At 47.5% G+C, this 19551-nt stretch overlaps 1 protein-coding gene and 1 pseudogene across 1 annotated transcript in view; one reads left to right on the top strand and one right to left on the bottom strand.

Moving 5' to 3' along the window:
• Positions 1-19551, top strand: part of LOC144668726 (EVI5-like protein) — a 436360-nt gene that overhangs the window by 294808 nt on the left and 122001 nt on the right. The gene's annotated exons all lie outside the window — the stretch shown is intronic.
• On the bottom strand, positions 17430-17600 carry LOC144669201 (U2 spliceosomal RNA; annotated as a pseudogene).

The following is a 19551-nucleotide window of genomic DNA, read 5'->3' as shown; positions in this document are numbered from 1 at the left end:
GCCTTCTCATCCCACCGAACTTGGCTTTCCCACAATTAATTATCCCCGCTCTGGATTGTTCCCTGTCCTTTTCCATGATTAACCTAAACCTTATGATACAATGGTCACTGTCCCCTAGAGGCTCTCCCACTGATATTTGATCCACTTGGGCCAACTCATTCCCCAGAACCAGGTCCAAAAGTACATGTCCTCTAGTTGGACTGGAAACATACAGATGCAGAAAATTATCTTGAACACATTCCAGGAACTCTTGCCTACTTTTCCCTTTGTACTATTCCTATCCCAGTCCATATTCGGATAATTGAAGTCTCCCATTCTGATTACTCTATAACTCTTGCACCTCTCCATAATTCCTTTGCAAATTTGTTTCCCCATATCCCTTCCACTAGTTTGTGGTCTGTGTCGTATATAATCAATGTTACTGCACCTGTTTCATTCCTTACCTCCAGCCAGAGAGATTCTGTCCTTGACCCCTCTGGAACATCTTCTCTCTCCAATCCTGTAATGCCATCTTTAACCAGAATTGCCACTTCCCACTGCCACCCTAACCCCCACCACCACATTTTCTTCCTTTCCTGTCTCTCCTGAACACCTTGTACCAGGAATATTTAACCCAGTCCTGCCTTTCTTTCAGCCAGGTCTCTGTTATAACAATAGTATCATAATTCCATTTGTTAACCTGTGCCTGCAGTTCACCAATCTTATTAACCACACTCCGTGCTTTCACACACATGCACAATAGTCCTGATTTAGGCTTTTTATCCTCTCCCCCTCATTCTGGCCCCATCTAATGACTTGCTGTTGCCTACTCTAGTTCTAACAAACTCTCCAAGGTTCTATTAACCTTGATACAACTGGCTGATATATCCTTGGTATCAGTTGATGCTTCCCTACTCCCCACTGCCAGTTTTTCTCCTCTCCACTCTGAATTTCCCCTCAGGGTCCCATCCCCATACCAATCTAGTTTAAACCCTCCCCAATAGCACTAGCAAAGCTCCCCGCGAGGACATTCGTCTCAGTCCTATTCAGGTGTAGATCGTCCAGCTTGTACAGGTCCCACCTCCCCCAGAACCTGACCCAATGCCTCAGAAATCTAAAGCCCTCCCTTCTCCTCCATTTCTCCAGCCACGTGTTGAACTGCTCGATCTTCCTATTCTTGTGCTCGTTGGCACGTGGCACTGGGAATAATCCTGTCATTACTGTTCTTGAGGTCCTGCTTTTTAATTATTTTCTTAACTCCCTAAAATCTGGTTTCAGGACCTCATCCCTTTTCCTACCTATATCATTGGTACCAATGGGGACCACAACCTCTGGCTGTTCACCCTCCCCCAAAAGCATGTTCTGCAGCTGCCCTGTGACATCCTTGACCCTGGCACCAGAGAGGCAACGTACCATCCTGGAGTCATGTCTATGGCCACAGAAATGCCTGTTTGCTCCTCTAACTATGGAATCCCCTACTACTTTAGCTCTCCCGCCCTTCCTCCTCCCCTCCTGTGCAGCTGAGCCACCTGTGGTGCCATGAACTTGGCTCTTGATATCGTCCTCCGAGGAACCATCTCGCTCACCAGTATCCAAAATGGAAAAGCAGTTAGAGAGTGAGGTAGCCTCAGCAGATTCCTGCACTACCTGCCTGCTTCTCCTAGATACTCTGCCGGTCACCCATTCCCTCTCTGTGTTCTTCGAACCTGCTGTGTGACTACCTCTCTAAAAGTGCTATCCACGTAATCCTCGGCCTTGTGGATGTACTGCAGTGACTCCAGCAGCCACTCAAGCTCCGCAAATCAGAGCTCAACTTTCTGCCACTAGTGACGCTTCCTGCAGATATGATCATTGAGTCCACTCTGTGCCTGCACGACTTCCCACATCCCACAGGATGTACATTCCACATGGCCGAGCTGCGCTGACATACCTTAAACTTTGTATGAAGCATTTACTACGGTATTTATTTCATAATTTATTCTAAATTACTCATTTAAAACAATTATTTTCTTAATTAATTTGGAATATTTCCCACGTATAGTACAGTACTGTGTTTATTAAAGGCTAGCATCACCCACAATTACAACTAAAAGTTACACATTCCTTAATTACACGGGAATGTGTTTTAAGTATTTATTTTAATTATTTTATTTTAGCTATTTTATTTTACTTATTTTGCTGTATATATATTTTTTATTTTAAAGTTTTACTTCTTGTTATTTACAAGACCTACTTTAACTCCTGCATTCTAAGCTGGCTTTTAACACACTAACCCTTACACCAAGCTCTTACCAGCCAATCAGCTTACTGGTTTCATGTGATGTCACAGTTGCTTTTACCACTCAGCTTCTACAGAAGCTGAAATTCTCCTGGTTCCAGACTTGCCTCTGCTCCGCTCTCAGGCAGGAAAGGCTGTGCTCTGAGCAGAAGTATCTATTTATGCTGATCCTGGTTCCTGACCGGCCTCTGTTCCGCTCCTATAGCCACACCTTTTAGTTGGAGGAAGTGAGACAAGTTAAAGGAAAAGTTATTCAGTGGGAGAACAAGTTCAGCCAGACAGAGGAGAGTGGTGGTGGATGAGGATTGTTTGGCCCTTGTTTCAATATATGACTGAATTCAATAACAAATGTTAAAACCTTAATAAGTTCTCAATCAAGCTAGCAACATTGCTCTCAACCTGATGTATTTTACCCCACTTTATTTTCCTTCTTCACAGTTAACTTAATGGCGATTAGAATACTGTCTCAGCAAAAGTGTGGTCTCTCCAAATGTGTTACTTGCTACCTGGTGGCCATGGCAGTGGCAGATCTACTGGTCATTATCCTGGACCTGATATTAAGACACATACCAATTGTTTATGGGGAGCAGTTCCGGTTCCTGTTTTCCATTCCCGTGTGTAACATACACGCTGTTTTCCTTTATGCAGCCACTGACTGTTCTGTCTGGTTCACTGTCACTTTCACCATTGACCGATTTGTGGCCATTTGTGGCCAGAAGCTGAAAAGTAAATATTGCACTGAAAAAACAGCGACTGTGGTTCTGGGAACAGTGACTGTGCTGAGCTGTTTAAAGAACATTTTCTGGTATTTTATGTTCATAGGTGAATATTTGCTGTTGAACGTCCCCTGGTTTTGTGATGTAACAGGGGGTATTCAGTATTCTCAAGTCTGGGGATCAATCGAGTTCCTCCATAATATTCTAAACCCAGCGGTCCCATTTGTTGTGATTTTGCTGCTCAACGTTTTCACTGTCAGACACATTTTAGTGAGCAGCAGAGCCCGCAGGAGACTCCGGGCTGACAGCAGTGGGGAGAGTCCCAGAGACCCAGAGATGGAGAGTCGAAGGAAATCCATCATTTTACTGTTTGTTATCTCGGCAAATTTCATCCTGTTATGGACGACGTTAATGGTTTATTCCGTGTGGTACCGGATGTGGGATTTGGGATATGGTTCTGTTTGGATTGATGAAGTTGTGCTGGAACTGGGCTTCATGCTGCAGCTCCTGAGTTGCTGCACAAACACTTGTATTTATGCCGTGACCCAGACTAAGTTTAGAGAACATCTGAAGGATATGCTGAAATATCCCTTCACCCAAATTGTTCGACTCATTCATTGATCAGAAAAACGGAATCACTGAGAGCTTCAAGCACCTTCTCATTTTATTTCACATTTCCAGCAGGGGCCATGTCCTGTTCCCCATGGTGATAGGGAATGGGGGTGGGTCCTGTTTCCCACAGTGACAGTGAAGTGAGGGTACAGCCTGCGGCCAATAGTGATGGGAGACTGAGGGTGGGGCCTGTTCCCATGGTGAAAAAGCATTAGGGGAGAGGCCTGTTGCCAAGGTGACAGGGGACTGGGAATTGGGGGATTTCCACATGGTGACAGGACGTAGGGGAGGGTATTGGGTGATCTCTGGCACGGGATCAGCTCACTCAACGCAGGCCCGGGATGGAGCCAGGGCCCATCCTGCTCCGTGTGGCTCGCTATCACACCAGGAGACTTCAGCTAACACAGCATAATCTGGAGCCTGGGCCTGTCCTGCTCTGGGGGCTCAGTAACAAACCCCATGAGATGAACTTTTAATAAACACTGCGGTGTATTTAACTCCTTGTCCAACACTGTGAGGCATCTTTCAGTTTTTAGGTTGATTTCACAGGCGATCTCCAGCTCTGAATTCCTCAGCAGAGAGCTTCTGATCTTCGGATAGTCGGAGTCCGGATGGATGTACCCCGGAAGATGCGCCATGGGACATTATCGGAAGTCCCAACGCACTGACTCTGCGGGAACTGCCAGGGAAGTTTGAACATCTGATGGGCAATTCACCTGCTCACTGGGACCCTCCGCAAAAGTCTCCAACTTCAGACAGTTCCCACGTACTTACCTGAATAGATACCCAGGAAATGTTAGACCGATGAAAACCTAGTCTAACTCCTGGGTAACTGCACAGCTGACCGACCAATCACTCACAATGTCCCCCCAACTTGACTGCCTCGTGACCCCCAACTACCCCCGACCCCTGACTCCCCATTGACCTCCCAAAACCCCCAACTCGACCTGACTAGCTGCTCCACCCGACTCCGCCGACGCACCCTATTCCCCCGACTCAACCTGACCACCCTTTGCCCCAGCTACCCGCTTACCCACCTGCCAAACTACCCACCTCACCCACCTGCCAACCTTCCCAGCTTCCACCTTACCTACCTGACACCCTATCCCCTTACCCATTTACCTCACACAACCTACCCCCTTGCCCGCCCACCCCTATTATTCACTTACCTTCTCTCCGTAGCTTTCCAAAGAAGCTTTGGGACATTTAAACTCTTTACTTACTGGTCAAAGTCCTGGAACTCCCTTCCTAACAGCGCTGTGCGTGTACCTACACCACGTGAACTGCAGTGGTTCAAGAAGGCAGCTCACCACCTCCCTCTCGAGGGCAACTAGGGATGGGCAATAAATGCTGCCCCGGCCAGTGAAGCCCACATCAAGTGAATGAATAAAAGAAAATCCGGCAGCTGGTGTTGTAAAAAGGGGGCGTGGCCTGTCCTCTCCCAACGATCCGACGCTAGGAAGAAGCAGTTCCATTTCAGACTCGCTCCGCATTTCTGGAGAAGCCGGGATGGGAAGACCTGGTCAGGAACGCCGCGCTCCTGTGTGCTGGAGGAAAGTAGGAGTGGGGTGGCAATCCGACAGTGATTGACATTCCTCGGAAGACTCCGGCCTCATCTTTCAATTCGATACTTTACAGCCTTCCAGAATCAACACTGAGTTCAACCATTACAGACTGGAATCTCTGTCTCCATTTCTTTTCATGTTTCACTCTTACTCTTGTTCTCACATTCGGAATGCAGCACAACTGCTCGAGGCACATCTTTTGTTTCTTTACTTGTCCCATTTCCACTCCCTTTGACTCCGCACGACTAGCTCTTCTGTCATTTAATCTCTCCCTGTCTTACACCCAATCACAGAGCTTCCCTATTGTCCTTTTTCTCACCCTCCTGTTGCTTAAAGTCGATGACATTTCAAACTTGTCCAGTTCTGATGCCTGAAACGTTAACTCGATTTCTCTCTGTACAGATGCTGTCAGACCTGATGAGTATATCCAAGGATTTCTGAATGTATTCAGAGGAATTCTCTGTTACTCCAGCCCGGGATCACGGATGCAATGGATGTTATTGAAAACAAGTTCCCTGGGCCATTTTGTTAGAACTTGTTTGCTTCTAAAATTGTATTTTTACTCTTCTGACATTGTCTCAAATTAACCATTAACCTTCTGACATGGATCCATGTATCCATTTAGCATGGGTGGATGATTGGACAATGGAGAAGTAGCAGAGAGTAGGGATAAACGGGACATTTTCGCTTTCTCAGCCGCTAACTAGGGGATTTCTGCAAGGATCAGAGCTGGGGCCTCAACTATTTACAATCCCTGTTAATGATTTAGACAAAGAGATCAAGCTGAGAGAAGTAGGGAAAGCGGAGGGGTGAAATCAAAAAGGAAATTAGGACAGTAAAGAGAGGGCATGAAAGAATATTGGCAAGCAAAATCAACACAAAGATGATTGATCAATTTAGAGTAAGAGGATCACGAAGGAAAGAATGGAGCTCATAAAACACCGAAAAGGTAACCTGTGGGTGGAGGCGGAGGATGTGGGTTTGGGTCTGAATGAATACTTTGCGTCTGTCTTAACAAAAGAGGGGGAGAATGCTGACATTGTAGTTCAGGAGGAGGAGTGTGAAGTATTGGATGTGATAAACGTAGGGAGAGAGGAAGTATCAAGGGGATTAGCATCGCCAGAAGTGGATAAATCACCAGGGCTGGATGAAATGTACCCCGGGCTGTGTCCGCTCCAGTCAACAAGGATCTGACTACTCTAATCCCATTTTCCAATGCTTGGCACATAGCCCTGGAGGCTATGTCAACGCAAGTGAATATCTAAATACTTCTTAAATGTTACGAGAGTTTCTGACTCAATCACCCTTTCAGGCAGTGAGTTCTAGACTCCCACCACTGTCTGGGTGAAAAAAATATTCCTCAACACCCCTCTTAGCCTTCTACCTCTTACCTTAAATCTATGCCCCCTGGTTATTGACCCCACTACTAATGGAAAAAGTGCCTTCATATCCACCCTATCTATGCTCCTCATAATCTCATACACCTCTATCAGGTCCCCTCTCAACCTTCATTGCTCCTAGGAAAACAACCCCAGCCTATCCAATCTTTCCTCATGGCTCAGACACACCAACACAGGCAGCATCCTGGTAAATCTCCTCTGCGCCCTCTCCAGTGCAATCACATCCTTCCTATAATGTGGTGACCAGAACCGCACACAGTACTCCAGTTGTGGCCTAACCAGCGTTTTATACAGTTCCAGCATAACCTCCCTGCTCTTGTATTCTATGCTTCAGCTAATAAAGGCAAGTATCCCTCATGCCTTCTTAACCACTTGATCTACATGCCCTGCTACCTTCAGGGATCTATAGATATGCTCACCAAGGTCCCTCTGATATTCAGTGCTTTTCAGGGTCCTACCATTCATAGTGTATTCCCTTGCCTTGTTAGCCATCCCCAAGTGCATTACCTCACATTTTTCTAGGTTGAATTCCATTCGCCACTGCTCTGCCCACCTGACCAGTCCATTGATATCCTCCTGCAGTTTACGGCTATCCTCCTCGCTATTTACCACTCTACCAATTTTCCTCTTATCTGCAAACTTCTTGATCATACCCCCTACATTTAAATCTAAATCATTTATGTACACCACAAACAGCAAGGGCCCCAGTACCGAGCTCTGTGGAACCCCACTAGAAATAGACTTCCAGTCACAGAAACATCCCTCTACCATCACACTCTGCTTCCTGCCTCTCAGCCAATTTTGGATCCAACATGCCACTTTGCCATGGACCCCATGGGCTCTTACTTTCATGCCCAGTCTGCCATGAGGGACTTTATCAAAAGCCTTGCTAAAGTAAAATGCATTATCCTCATCAACACTCCTGGTTACCTCCTCAAAAAATTCGGACAAATTTTTCAAACACGACCTTCCCTTAACAAACCCATGCTGACTGTCCCCGATTAATCCTTGTCTCTCCAAGGCCAGATATATTCTGCCCCTCAGAATTCTTTCTAGTAACTTCCCCACCACTGAGGTTAGACTGACTGGCCTGTAATTTCCTGGTCTATCCCTTCCTCCCTTTCTTAATATTGGAACAATTTTAGCGGTCCTCCAGTCCTCTGGCATCACACCTGTGGCCAGAGAGGATTTGAAAATTATTGCCAGGGCCCCTGAAATCTCTTCCCTAGGCTCCCTCAACAGCCTGGGATATATCTCATCCGGGCCTGTGGATTTATCCATTTCTAAGGCCGCTAGACCTGCAAGTGCCCCCTCGCTCTCTATGTTAATTTCCTCTAATATTTCACAGTCCTCCACCCTGATATCTGTATCTGCGTTGTCCTTTTCCATTGTGAAGACCGACGTAAAGGATTCATTGAGGACTGCACCCATGTCTTCCGGGTCCACACACAGATTACCTCTGTTATCCCAAATTGGCCCTACTCTTTCCCTAGTTATTCTCTTACTCTATATATATTTAAATAACCCCTTTGAGTTTTCCTTTATTCTATCCACCAATGCTTTCTCATGCACTCTCTTAGCTTTCCTAATTTCCTTTCTAAGTTCCCTCTACACTATTTACATTCCAGGAAGGACTCAGCTGTATTGAGCCCTCGGTATCTGCCATAAGCTTCTCTTGTTTTCTTCATCCTAACCTTTATGCCCCTTGACATCCAGGGTTCTTCAGGATTGGTTCCCCCCACCCGTTGCCTTTATGGGAACATAATTGCCCTGTGCTTTTGCTATTACCTCCTTGAAGAACCCCCACTGCTCTGACACAGTTTTATCTGCAAGTAGCTGCTCCCAGTCCACTTGTGCCAAATCGCATCTCATCTTAGTAAAATTAGCCTTTCCCCAGTTTAGAACTTTTATTCCTGGCCCAACCTTATTCTTTTCCATAACTATCCGAAATCTAACTGAGTTATGGTCACTATCTCCAAAATGTTCCCCTACTGATATGCCTTCCACCTGCCCGGGCTCAGTTCAGAATATTAGGTCCAGAACTGCCCCTTCCCTTGCTGGGCTTTCTACGCACTGTCTAAGAAAGTTCTCCTGGATGCAACTTCAGAATTTTACTCCCTCCCTACCTTGCACACTGAAACTATCCCAGTTAATATTTGGGTAGTTAAAATCCCCTACCATTACTGCCCTATTATTCTTACACTTCTCTGAAATTTGTCTACATATTTGATCCTCTATCTCTCCCTGACTGTTTGGGGGCCTATAGTACACAGGTCATATCTGACTAATTAGATTGAAGTTTTTGAGGAAGTAACAAGTAGGATTGATGAGGGTGGTGTAGTTGATGTGATACACATTGATTATAACAAGGCTTTCGACAAGGTTCCACATGGCAGACTGCTTAAAAAAATAACAGCCCATAGGATCCAGGGGAACGTAGCGAGCTGGATACAAAATTGGCTCAGTGGCAGGAAACAAAGGATGGATGTTTTTGTGACTGGAAGGCTGTTTCCAGTGGGGTTCTGCCGGGCTCAGTACTGGGCCCCCTGCTTTTTGTGGTCTATATTAATGATTTGGGCATAAAAGTAGAATGATCAAGAAGTTTGCAGACAGCAGAAAAATTGGTTGATAGCGAGGAGAGTTGCTGTGGACTGGAGGAAGATATCAATACACTGGTCAAGTGGGCAGAAAAGTGGCAAATGGAATTCAACCCAGAGAAGTGTGAGGTGATGCAATTGGGGAGGTCAAACAAGGCAAAGGATTACACAATAAATGGGAGGAAACTGAGAGGTGTAGAGGAAGTGAGGGGTCATAGAGTGAATGTCCACAGATCCCAGAAGGTAGCAGGACAGGTTGAGAAGGTGGTTAAGAAGGCAGATGGAATCCTTTCATTTCTTAGCTGAGGCATAGAATATAAGAACAGGGAGGTTATGCTGGAACTATATAAAACATTAGTTAGGCCACGACTTGAGTACTGTGTGCTGTTCTGGTCACCTTGTTACAGAAAGGATGTAATTGCATTCGAGAGGGAACAGAGGAGATTTACCAGGATGTAGCCTGGGCTGGAAAATTGCAAATATGAGGAAAGATTGGAGAGGCTGGGGTTGTTCTCCTTAGAACAGAGGAGGCTGAGGGGAGATTTGATTGAGATGTACAAAATTGTGAAGGGCCTGGATAGACTGGATGGGAAGGGCCTATTTACTTTAGCAGAGAGCACATTGACGAGGGGATATAGATTTTAAGAGATTGATAGAAAGATTAGAGGGGAGATGAGGAAAACCTTTTCTCACCCAGAGGATTGTGTGGGTCTGGAACTCACTGCCTGAAAGGGGAGTAGAGGCCGGAACCCTCAACTCATTGAAAAGGTGTCTGGATATGCACCTCAACTGCCGGAACCTGCAGGGCTATGGACCAAGTGCTGAAAAGTGGGATTAGGCTGGGGGGGGTTCGTTCTTCAGCCGGGGCAGACACGATGGGCCGAGTGGCCTCTTTCTGTGCTGTAAACATTCTACGATTCTACGGTACATTCAGACAGTTGCTATGCAGCCATTCACACCTCATCTGGACACATCTTTTGTTTCTTTACTTTACCCATTACCACTGCCTCTGGCTTTTGTACCATGAAACCTTTTATCCTTTAATGTCTCCTGCCCTCCACCCTATCACACACCTTCCCTTTTGTTCATCGACATCATTCCCTCCCCAGGCCAACTCCTATTGGTCCAAATAAAATCGGCCTTCCTGGTAATAAATCCATGAGTTCTGTCATTGGTGGAGATTGTGGCTGGTTAATTGGTTCAATGTTGCTGCTTCTGGTCTCACTGGTGTCAGGTGAGTGCGGCTTGTGTGTATAAAAGGTGCTGCTCGGTGGCTGAAGGGATGGTTGAGTTGTTTGGTATCATGGGGGATTTTGTAGTGAGGGCTTTGTTCCCAGGGCTGGTGTTAGTTGGAGCTGTTTGTGGCTCTGATACTTGGCAACTGTTTCTCGGCCAGAGGTTTCCATGGAGCAGAGTCAAAGCCACCCCTGTGCCTCAGACATTCTCTCCGCCTGGGCCTCCCTTTGGTTCCCATTTCCGTGTGTCTGAGGGTGGAAGTGTGTCTCCACTGCAGACTGTGATGGTGCAGTGTGGAGAGGACAAGCTGCTGCTCAGGGTCCAGCTGGATTTATTTGGAACCTGGCACCTGATCAAAGCTGCTGACCTGACCCTGGGGACAGCAGGTTGTTGGCCAACCAGGATCTACTCTCAGAACCACACTGTCCTCTTTGACTATGGACTCCATGAGTGTGGCAGCAGGTTGCAGGTAATGGGAATCCTCAGCTCTTGCTCTAAGCTTGGGCTGTAGGTTGTTCCCCACTCTTCATTCCAACACTGGGTGAGATGTCAATGATATTGAGGAGATAGCTGTCTCCTGCTTTATAAAACTACAAATTAGCTTTCTATCTTGTATTGTACTTTACTTTAACTGATCCCTGAGTCTCTCCAACCTATGACATCAGCCCCATTGGTCTTGAACCTTCTCTTTGGATCCTCCAAGCTTTTCCTTTTGTTGTTTTGAGGATTTTCAGCTCTATTCCCCTCATTCAGATCAATCCAACTGGAGGTTTCAGTCCAGTTTAATCGAACAGGTTTAGAATGAGATGTGATGAAAATTTGCTTTTTCATATAAATTTGGATAGCTTGAATTTCCAAGCAATGGTGGGATGTGACACCCAGCTTTCAGAAACTAAGCTGAAGTGTTAATTTTTTTCAAAAGGTTATTGATAAATTAGTACTAAAGTTTTATATTATGAAAAGTGAAGTTGCAACAAGATATGGGAACAATGGAATTTACCTGTAGAGAGGATGAGGCTGAGTCAGTATTGAAGACATCCTAAGATCTTTCATAAATGTGAGAAGCCTCCAGCCTCTGCATCAAGTTCCTGTCTAAAGGAACCAAGGATGTGTCAACTCGTATTGAATTCTCCTGTCCAGGTGGTGTTGCTTTGCCTGGGTCTGTACAAATCTGTTTTTTAACTGTTGCCTTAATGAAGGTGTCACTGGGAGCCAGATTAATCAGAATTTTGGGAGTTCTTATAGTAATTTGTAGACATAATGGATGTGCTTAATCTTTTCTTTAAATGTTTACATTTTTATCTAAACCTCCTGAATTTGTGGCAGTCTTTGCTGTTCCTGAATTCCGGGCACTGATCTCAAAATAAAATACTAATTGCAAAACAGTTGAGTGCCTAATCAAGTTTCCCTCGTGGATTTGATCCACCTGACTAGCATCATCTGCCACATCATAACATTCCCTTCATTCCCCAAAATAAATCCATCTGTCTCCAATGTACTCGGTGACTGAGCATTCACAGCTCTCTGGGATAGAATCCCAAACATTCACCACCTGCTGTATGAAGTAATTCCCTGTCACATTAATCTTAAGTGACCCCCTGACCTGAGATGCCTACCCCTAATAATCAACTCTCCTCCGGCTGGGGGGAAGCAGCCTCTTCACACTGATCCTGTCCATCCCCCTCAGAATTGTTTTCAGGGGATGGGATGACTTCATTGTTAGCCCCTGTGGAGAACATTCTCATTTCAGATCAGTTCTTCATTCCTTCACCTGATTCTTTCAGATGATTGGAGATTTCCTCATCTACACCACCCACCTGAACCACACCCCAGAGTATCATGGATCTGTCATTGTGAGAACAAATGGAGCTGTCGTTCCCATTGAGTGTCGTTATTTGAGGTGAGAATCTTTATTCGCTTTGTCAATAAGATCTACAGCTGCTGGTGGTCTCTGAAGATGTCCTAAAATGACTCCCCTGCCTTTCCAGGAAGGGCAATGTGAGCAGTGACCCCATCAAGCCCACCTGGATCCCATTCAGCTCCACCAAGTCTGGAGAAGGGCATCTGTCATTCTCTCTGCGCCTAATGAATGGTATGTGATGGGTGGATGGGGAGTGATTTCCTGTAGTCACTCACTGGGAGTTACAGCCACTGTCTCTAACCCTTGTCCTCTTGTACTTCAGGTGACTGGCTTACAGAGCGCACTTCGACTGTCTACTACCTGGGTGAGCTCATTCACATTGAGGCCTCTGTTTCAATGATCAACCACATGCCCCTGAAGCTCTACATTGACCGCTGTGTAGCTACACTGAGCCCAGACAAGGACTCCACCCGGAGATACAGCTTCATTGACCACAATGGGCAAGGATCTCTCTGCTTTCTCCAGCTGGTCCCATCTCAATGGCTTCACTTGATTCACTTCCTGTCCCTTTTTAATCTTTCTTCAGTTGCCTCCTGGACAGCAAAGCTGAGGACTCCTTTTCAACTTTTGTGTTGCCAAGAGACGAGCGGGAGCTGGACAAGCTCCGCTTTGACCTGGATGTGTTCCGTTTCCTTGGAGATGACCGTTCCTTGGTAAGAGGAAGCTGATCATTGGGGTCTCCATGTTGGGAGGGAGTCACTGAATCATGACTTGTGTTGAATGTGTCCCTCAGATTTTCATCACCTGTCACCTGAAAGTTGCTCCATTGGATCAGAGGGATTCCAGGAACAAAGCTTGTACTTTCCAGAAGGTGCAGAATGTGTCAGTTCCCCCTCTCTCTCCCTCAGGGATGTTGTGTGGGGATGTGATGCACAACCTGGTTGATGGGCTCTTTCTCTTGTTTAGCTGGACCCCATTGGAGGAATCGAGCATTGACATTTGTGCCTGTTGCCATGTGGGTAACTGTGGTGCCACAAGGGAGTTGTGGTTAGGTCCCAGAGGAAGGAGAGATCTTGTACCTGAAGCTGGTGGGACATTGATCCTCTAGATGTTGGACGTCCCCCTTTCCCCTCTCTAACTGGAATGTTTGATGTTGCAGAGAGTGAAGCTGGATTGAAGTGGGAGGGTGAGGCCTCACTTGGACCCCTGCAGGAGATGAGAAGTGGTATCGCACACTCCTGCAGAAACAACAGGTCAGCTTTGACCTTGGCAAGGTAGTCCAAGGTCGCAACACATCGAGTAGTAGATTTAATGCTACGCACATTTCTGGATACAATCTTTACACCCATTTTAAAGCATTTAGTGTCTTACCAAACCTGTTGTCTCTGAGAGTCCGAGACCTTTGGTCTGCTCCTGCATACCCATAGTGTTCACAAATTGCCTCACTTTGGATGGGCTGAGGAAACTGTCCTGAACCTCCCCATTGGAGATGTTCTGCTCAGGTGGCATCTGGGGATTCGTGTAGAGGACGGGATTTGAAATGTCCTCTGTTGGAGAAGCTTCCCCAATCCTCTCCCCCTCTGGGGCGTCGCTGCTCCCGGCTTCCCGGAGCTGGGGTGCGCTGAGCGCTTCACTGCTCCCAGATTGCTGGGGTTGGGGTGCACTGGCCTCTTCAGGTTGTGGGCAAAGTCGGGGTGCGCTGGTCTCCTCATTGTCGCCAATGTTCTGGAGCTCGGGTGTCTCATCCTCCAACTCCCTAGAGCTTTTCCGCTTCTTCTGTAGGTGCCGCCCTTACCTTTCTTCGTCTGAAGAGCAGCTGTCCTTGTCATCCGTGTCGGATAGGAGACGCCTCTTGCCACTTGTCTGGGAAGTGGCTTGGTCCCTTCTTAGCCCCTTCTTCCTTTTGGCTCTCTTCACCAGCTGCCACTCCCCCTGCTGATTTTCCGCTGCTTCCTCCTCCATTGATTCGCTCTCCTGAGGAGTGGGAGGTTCAGGGGGCAGTGCTGTTGATTGGCTGTCTGCTGCCTCAATCTTATCCTCCACCTTGTCTCTCTCTGTGTCCTCCTTTGTCCCGTTGTTCTCACTGGGGGCCATGGTGTTTGGAGTGTTACAAGAGTCCTTGGTAGTAGTGACACGAAGCATTTCTTCTGCTTCCCCCTCATTGGCGTTGGCTGCCCGTGCATAAGTGAGGCAGCGTTTGGGGCAGGTCCTGTAGAGGTGACCTGCCTCGCCACACAGGTTGCAGCACTTAGTCTGTTTTCAGTCCTTTGTCTGGTGCCCTTCCTGTTTGCAGTTCTTGCAGAGGGCGGCGCTGCAGTTGGCCGCCACATGACCAGACTTGCCGCATGAGTGACAAAGTTTGGGTTGTCCAGCGTAGACCAGGTAGCCACGGCTTCCCCCGATAGCAAATCTGGAAGGAGGGTGGAAGACGGCTCCCTTACCATCGGTCTTGAGCGTGACCTTAACCTGGCGTTTGCTGGTCCAAATCCCGAAGGCGTCTCTAACCTCGGTGCAGCTCCCAACCTTGTCGAAGTACCTGGTGAGGAAGGTGAACACGTCAGCGACAGCGACGTGGGGGTTGTAGAGATGCACCGTCACCACACGGTCCCGTTGCAACGGCAGAGCAAAGAGCGGCTCCACCGTCAGGATCTTCATCTCCGGCTGGTGTCTCTTCTCCTCAAACACCTTCAGGAACTTGACGCAGGCAGCAACATTCCTGAAGGTCACGTCGAAATATCCAGCGCTGGGGAAGTCTCGCAGGGAGTAGATCTCCTCCGCTTCCAATCCAAACGCCTTCAACAGGATCCGCTTGATGAAGAAGGCCCGATCCATGGGTGCTCCTCCTTCACTGTCCTTCACTGTCACCCGAACGGTGTTACGTACCCCCTGGTTTGGGGCTCCTTTGGTTTTAGCCGTCGCTTCACTACAACTGATCTTAGCCAAAAGGCCGAGAAGCGATAACCCAGAAACCCATGCACCCGTCCCGTCTTCCTCGGCCTCCGGCTTCACCGTCCGTTTTGCTGCGTGTGGCCGAACACGGGCTGAAGACCCGACAGCCAGCATTGAGCATCAGGACCTTTCTTGCTTGATGCTGCCTCCCTGAAGCAGCGCCTGCAACAGCCTCAAAACCCAACAGGGGGCATCGTCCAGTCCCGGGCTCCGCCCTGACAAGCAGCACAAGTGCACACCAGCAGCAGCCCTGCAGTTGTACCAATATCCAACAGGGGGCATTTTCCAGTCCAGGATTCCACCCTGACAAGCAGCACAAGTGCACACCAGCAGCAGCCCTGCAGTTGCACCAAAATCCAACAGGGGGCATTGTCCAGTCCCGGGCTCCACCCTGACAAGCAGCACAAGTGCACACCAGCAGCAGCCCTGCAGTTGCACCAATATCCAACAGGGGGCATCGTCTAGTCCCGGGCTCCACCCTGACAAGCAGCACAAGTGCAAACCAGCAGCAGCCCTGCAGTTGCACCAAAATCCAACGGGGGGCATCATTCAGATATAAAAACAAAGAACTGCGGATGCTGGAAATCCAAAACAAAAACAGAATTACCTGGAAAAACTCAGCAGGTCTGGCAGCATCGGTGGAGAAGAATAAAGTTGACGTTTCGAGTCCTCATAACCCTTCAACAGAACTGAGTAAAACTAGGAGAGGGGTGAAATATAAGCTGGTTTAAGGTGGGGGGGGTGGGGGGAGAGAAGTCGGGGGGGGGGTGGTGTGGTTGTAGGGACAAGCAAGCAGTGATAGGATCAGATAACCAAAAGATGTCAGAGACAAAAGAACAAAGAGGTGTTGAAGGTGGTGGTATTATCTAAACGAATGTGCTAATTAAGAATGGATGGGAGGACACACAAGGTACAGCTCTAGTGGGGGTGGGGTGGGGTGATATAAGACTAACAGGGCATAAAAGGTATAAATTTAAAAATAATGGAAATAGGTGGGAAAAGAAAAATCTATATAAATTATTGGAAAAAATAAAAGGGAGGGGGAAGAAACGGAAATGGGGGTGGGGATGGGGGAGGGAGTTCAAGATCTAAAGTTGTTGAATTCAATATTCAGTCCGGAAGGCTGTAAAGTGCCTAGTTGGAAGATGAGGTGCTGTTCCTCCAGTTTGAGTTGGGCTTCACTGGAACAATGCAGCAAGCCAAGGACAGACATGTGGGCAAGAGAGCAGGGTGGAGTGTTAAAATGGCAAGCGACAGGGAGGTTTGGGTCATTCTTGCGGACAGACCGCAGGTGTTCTGCAAAGCGGTCGCCCAGTTTACGTTTGGTCTCTCCAATGTAGAGGAGACCGCATTGGGAGCAACGAATGCAGTAGACTAAGTCAGAGGAAATGCAAGTGAAATGCTGCTTCACTTGAAACGGGTGTTTGGGCCTTTGGACGGTGAGGAGAGAGGAAGTGAAGGGGCAGGTGTTGCATCTTTTGCGTGTGCATGGGGAGGTGCCATAGGTGGGGGTTGAGGAGTAGGGGTGATGGAGTGGACCAGGGTGTCCCGGAGGGAACGATCCCTACGGAATGCCGCCAAGGGGGGTGAAGGGAAGGTGTGTTTGGTGGTGGCAGAACTGTTTTTGAAGGTAGCAGCATCAGAACAGATGCGACGGACGCAAAAGAACTGAGAGAATGGGATGGAGTCCTTACAGGAAGCAGGGTGTGAGGAGCTGTAGTCAAGGTAGTTGTGGGAGTCGGTAGGCTTGTAATGGATATTGGTGGACAGTCTATCACCAGAAATTGAGACAGAGAGGTCAAGGAAGGGAAGGGAAGTGTCAGAGATGGACCATGTGAGAATGATGGAGGGGTGGAGATTGGAAGCAAAATTAATAAATTTTTCCAGTTCCCGACGAGAGCATGAAGCAGCACTGAAGTAATCATCGATGTACCGGAGAAAGAGTTGTGGGAGGGGGCCGGAGTAGGACTGGAACAAGGAATGTTCCACATACCCCATAAAGAGACAGGCATAGCGGGGGCCCATGCGGGTACCCATGGCCACACCTTTTATTTGGAGGAATTGAGAGGAGTTAAAGGAGAAATTAAAGTTAAAGGGGGCATCACTCAGTCTGGCACCAATGAGCCTGTCCTGCCACTCAGCACAAGTTCAGTTCAACCAGATCAATGATGGAAAGCAGGACAATGCTCTGAATGACTTTTTCTTCTTTTCAGTTTCCCTTTCACCCTGTAGAGGGCAAAACTGCACCATTCCTGAAGACGCTGCAATACCAGGTCGATGTGTGGAATGGACGGAGAAAGATCCTGTTCCATCTCCCTGCTCCAAAAATAAATTTAATATTTGGTCCCCAGATAAAGGACGTATCGGATATTAAACTGATAAGAACAGATTTTTTTTTGAAAAATATACTTTATTCATAAAATATCTGGAGGAACATTCCAAAACATTTCAAAATCACCATCACAAAAGTACAATCAGATTCAACTTTTACACATTGATCACAAGGTGCATCGATACAATCAATGAATATTACAATCATTTCAATATGGTCAATGCAGACAATCAGACAAAAGTATTGGAGTTATCAACATACATCATGTTGCTCTCTGAGGTGCTTCAATATAATTAGTATTCACTGCAGACATTCATTTGGAGCTGTACAGCCCGAGGGGCTCTCAACATTTCCCAGTCCCTGGGTGCACTGTGGCAGAAAGGTCTTAGACAGCGACCCTTCCCCATTGCGCCTTTGCGGTGGCTGCCCCAAGCTTTAGTGCGTCCCTCAGCACGTAGTCCTGGACCTTGGAACGTGCCAGTCTGCAACACTCGGTCGGGGACAACTCTTTGCGCTGGAAGTCCAACAAGTTTCAGGCAGACCAAAGAGCGTCTATCACCGACGTCCAGACCTTCTTTGCAAAGGCACAACCACAAGGAGGTGAACAACGGTCTTGTCCCCACCACAGCCACCTCAAGGGGAACGTGCAGAGGGGGTGAGACTCCTGCCGTGTTGCGGAATCCCTCCCCAAATCTCATTTTGGAGAGCACATCCACCATGTTTGTCCAGACTCTCCCATGTACTGTCATCAAAGCCCTTTGTAATGGAGGACAGGAAGGACTGGGACTCCGTACTGTCTGTGGGCTTCACGTCATACAATCCGACATAAAAGGATTTGCTGATCCTCAAAATGTCGGACTGCGATGACTTTACTGAGCCGTCTTCTTCCTTCAGGCTGCTGATCACAGAGCTCTCTCTGTGTACCTTTTGGAAGAAGAAACGTGAGCACGTCTCATCCTGCTCCACGGAGCGGACTCTGGAACGGAAGATGATCTTGGAGGCCTCCGAGGCAAAGAGCGAGGCTTGCTGGCTCTTCACCTATTGGAGTTCCTCCTTGACATCCACCCCCATCGACTGCAGCTGGAGCAGGTTTTTCTGGAGACAGGAAACGTTCCCCCAGCCTCTCCCTCTCTCTCTTGCCTTCTGAATACCTTTGAGGGTGAAAACCTCTTCATGTTACTAACAAAAACACATGAACATATGAATTAGCAACAGGAGTCGGCCTCTCAGCCCTTCAAGCCCACTTTGCCACTCAATAAGCTCCCGGCTGATCTGATCGTAACCTCATTTCCACATTACCCCCTACCCTCGATAACCTTTCACCCACTTACTTCCCAATAATTAAAAATATTCAACGATTCTGCTTCCATCGCCTGTTGAGGAAGATAATTCCAAAGTCTCACGACCCTCTGAGAGAAAAGAATTTCCCCTCACCTCTGTCTTAAACAGTGGCCCCAAATACAAGATTCTCCCACAAGAGGAAACATCCTCTCCACATCCACCCTCTCAAGGCCCCTCAGCTTCTTGTATGTTTTAATCAGGTCGCCTCTTACTCTTCTGAACTACAGCAGATACAGGCCTAGCCTGTCCAATCCTTCCTCATAAGGCAATCCGCCCAATCCAGGTACTAGTTGGGTAAACCGTATCTGAATGGCTTCCAACGCATTGACATTCTTCCTCAAATAAGGAGACCAATAGTGTACACAGTGCTCCAGATGGGGTCACACCAATGCCCTGAATAACTGAAGCATCAGCTCTCTACTTTTCTATTCAACAGTGAGGCCCGAGTGCGCAGGCGCAACTGTTGCTGACGCCTTTCCAGTCAGCGGAAGGAGTTACAGTATTTTCAGTGGTAGCAATAGAATCAACATCAGTGCTGCCTCTATTAAATAGCTCAAGGAACGCTGCTTATGGAAAACAAAGAAAAGATTGCTTTCTATTATTCTGCCTGATTGCGTTGGTTGATCTTAGATTTTTCCTTTCTGATTGTGCAATTTAATTAACGGTAACTCGAAGCATAACCATA

Source organism: Cetorhinus maximus, chromosome 28 (assembly GCF_964194155.1).
Source record: "Cetorhinus maximus chromosome 28, sCetMax3.hap1.1, whole genome shotgun sequence".
Classification (NCBI taxonomy): Eukaryota; Metazoa; Chordata; class Chondrichthyes; order Lamniformes; family Cetorhinidae; genus Cetorhinus; species Cetorhinus maximus.
This window is presented reverse-complemented; position numbering and strand designations above follow the sequence as displayed.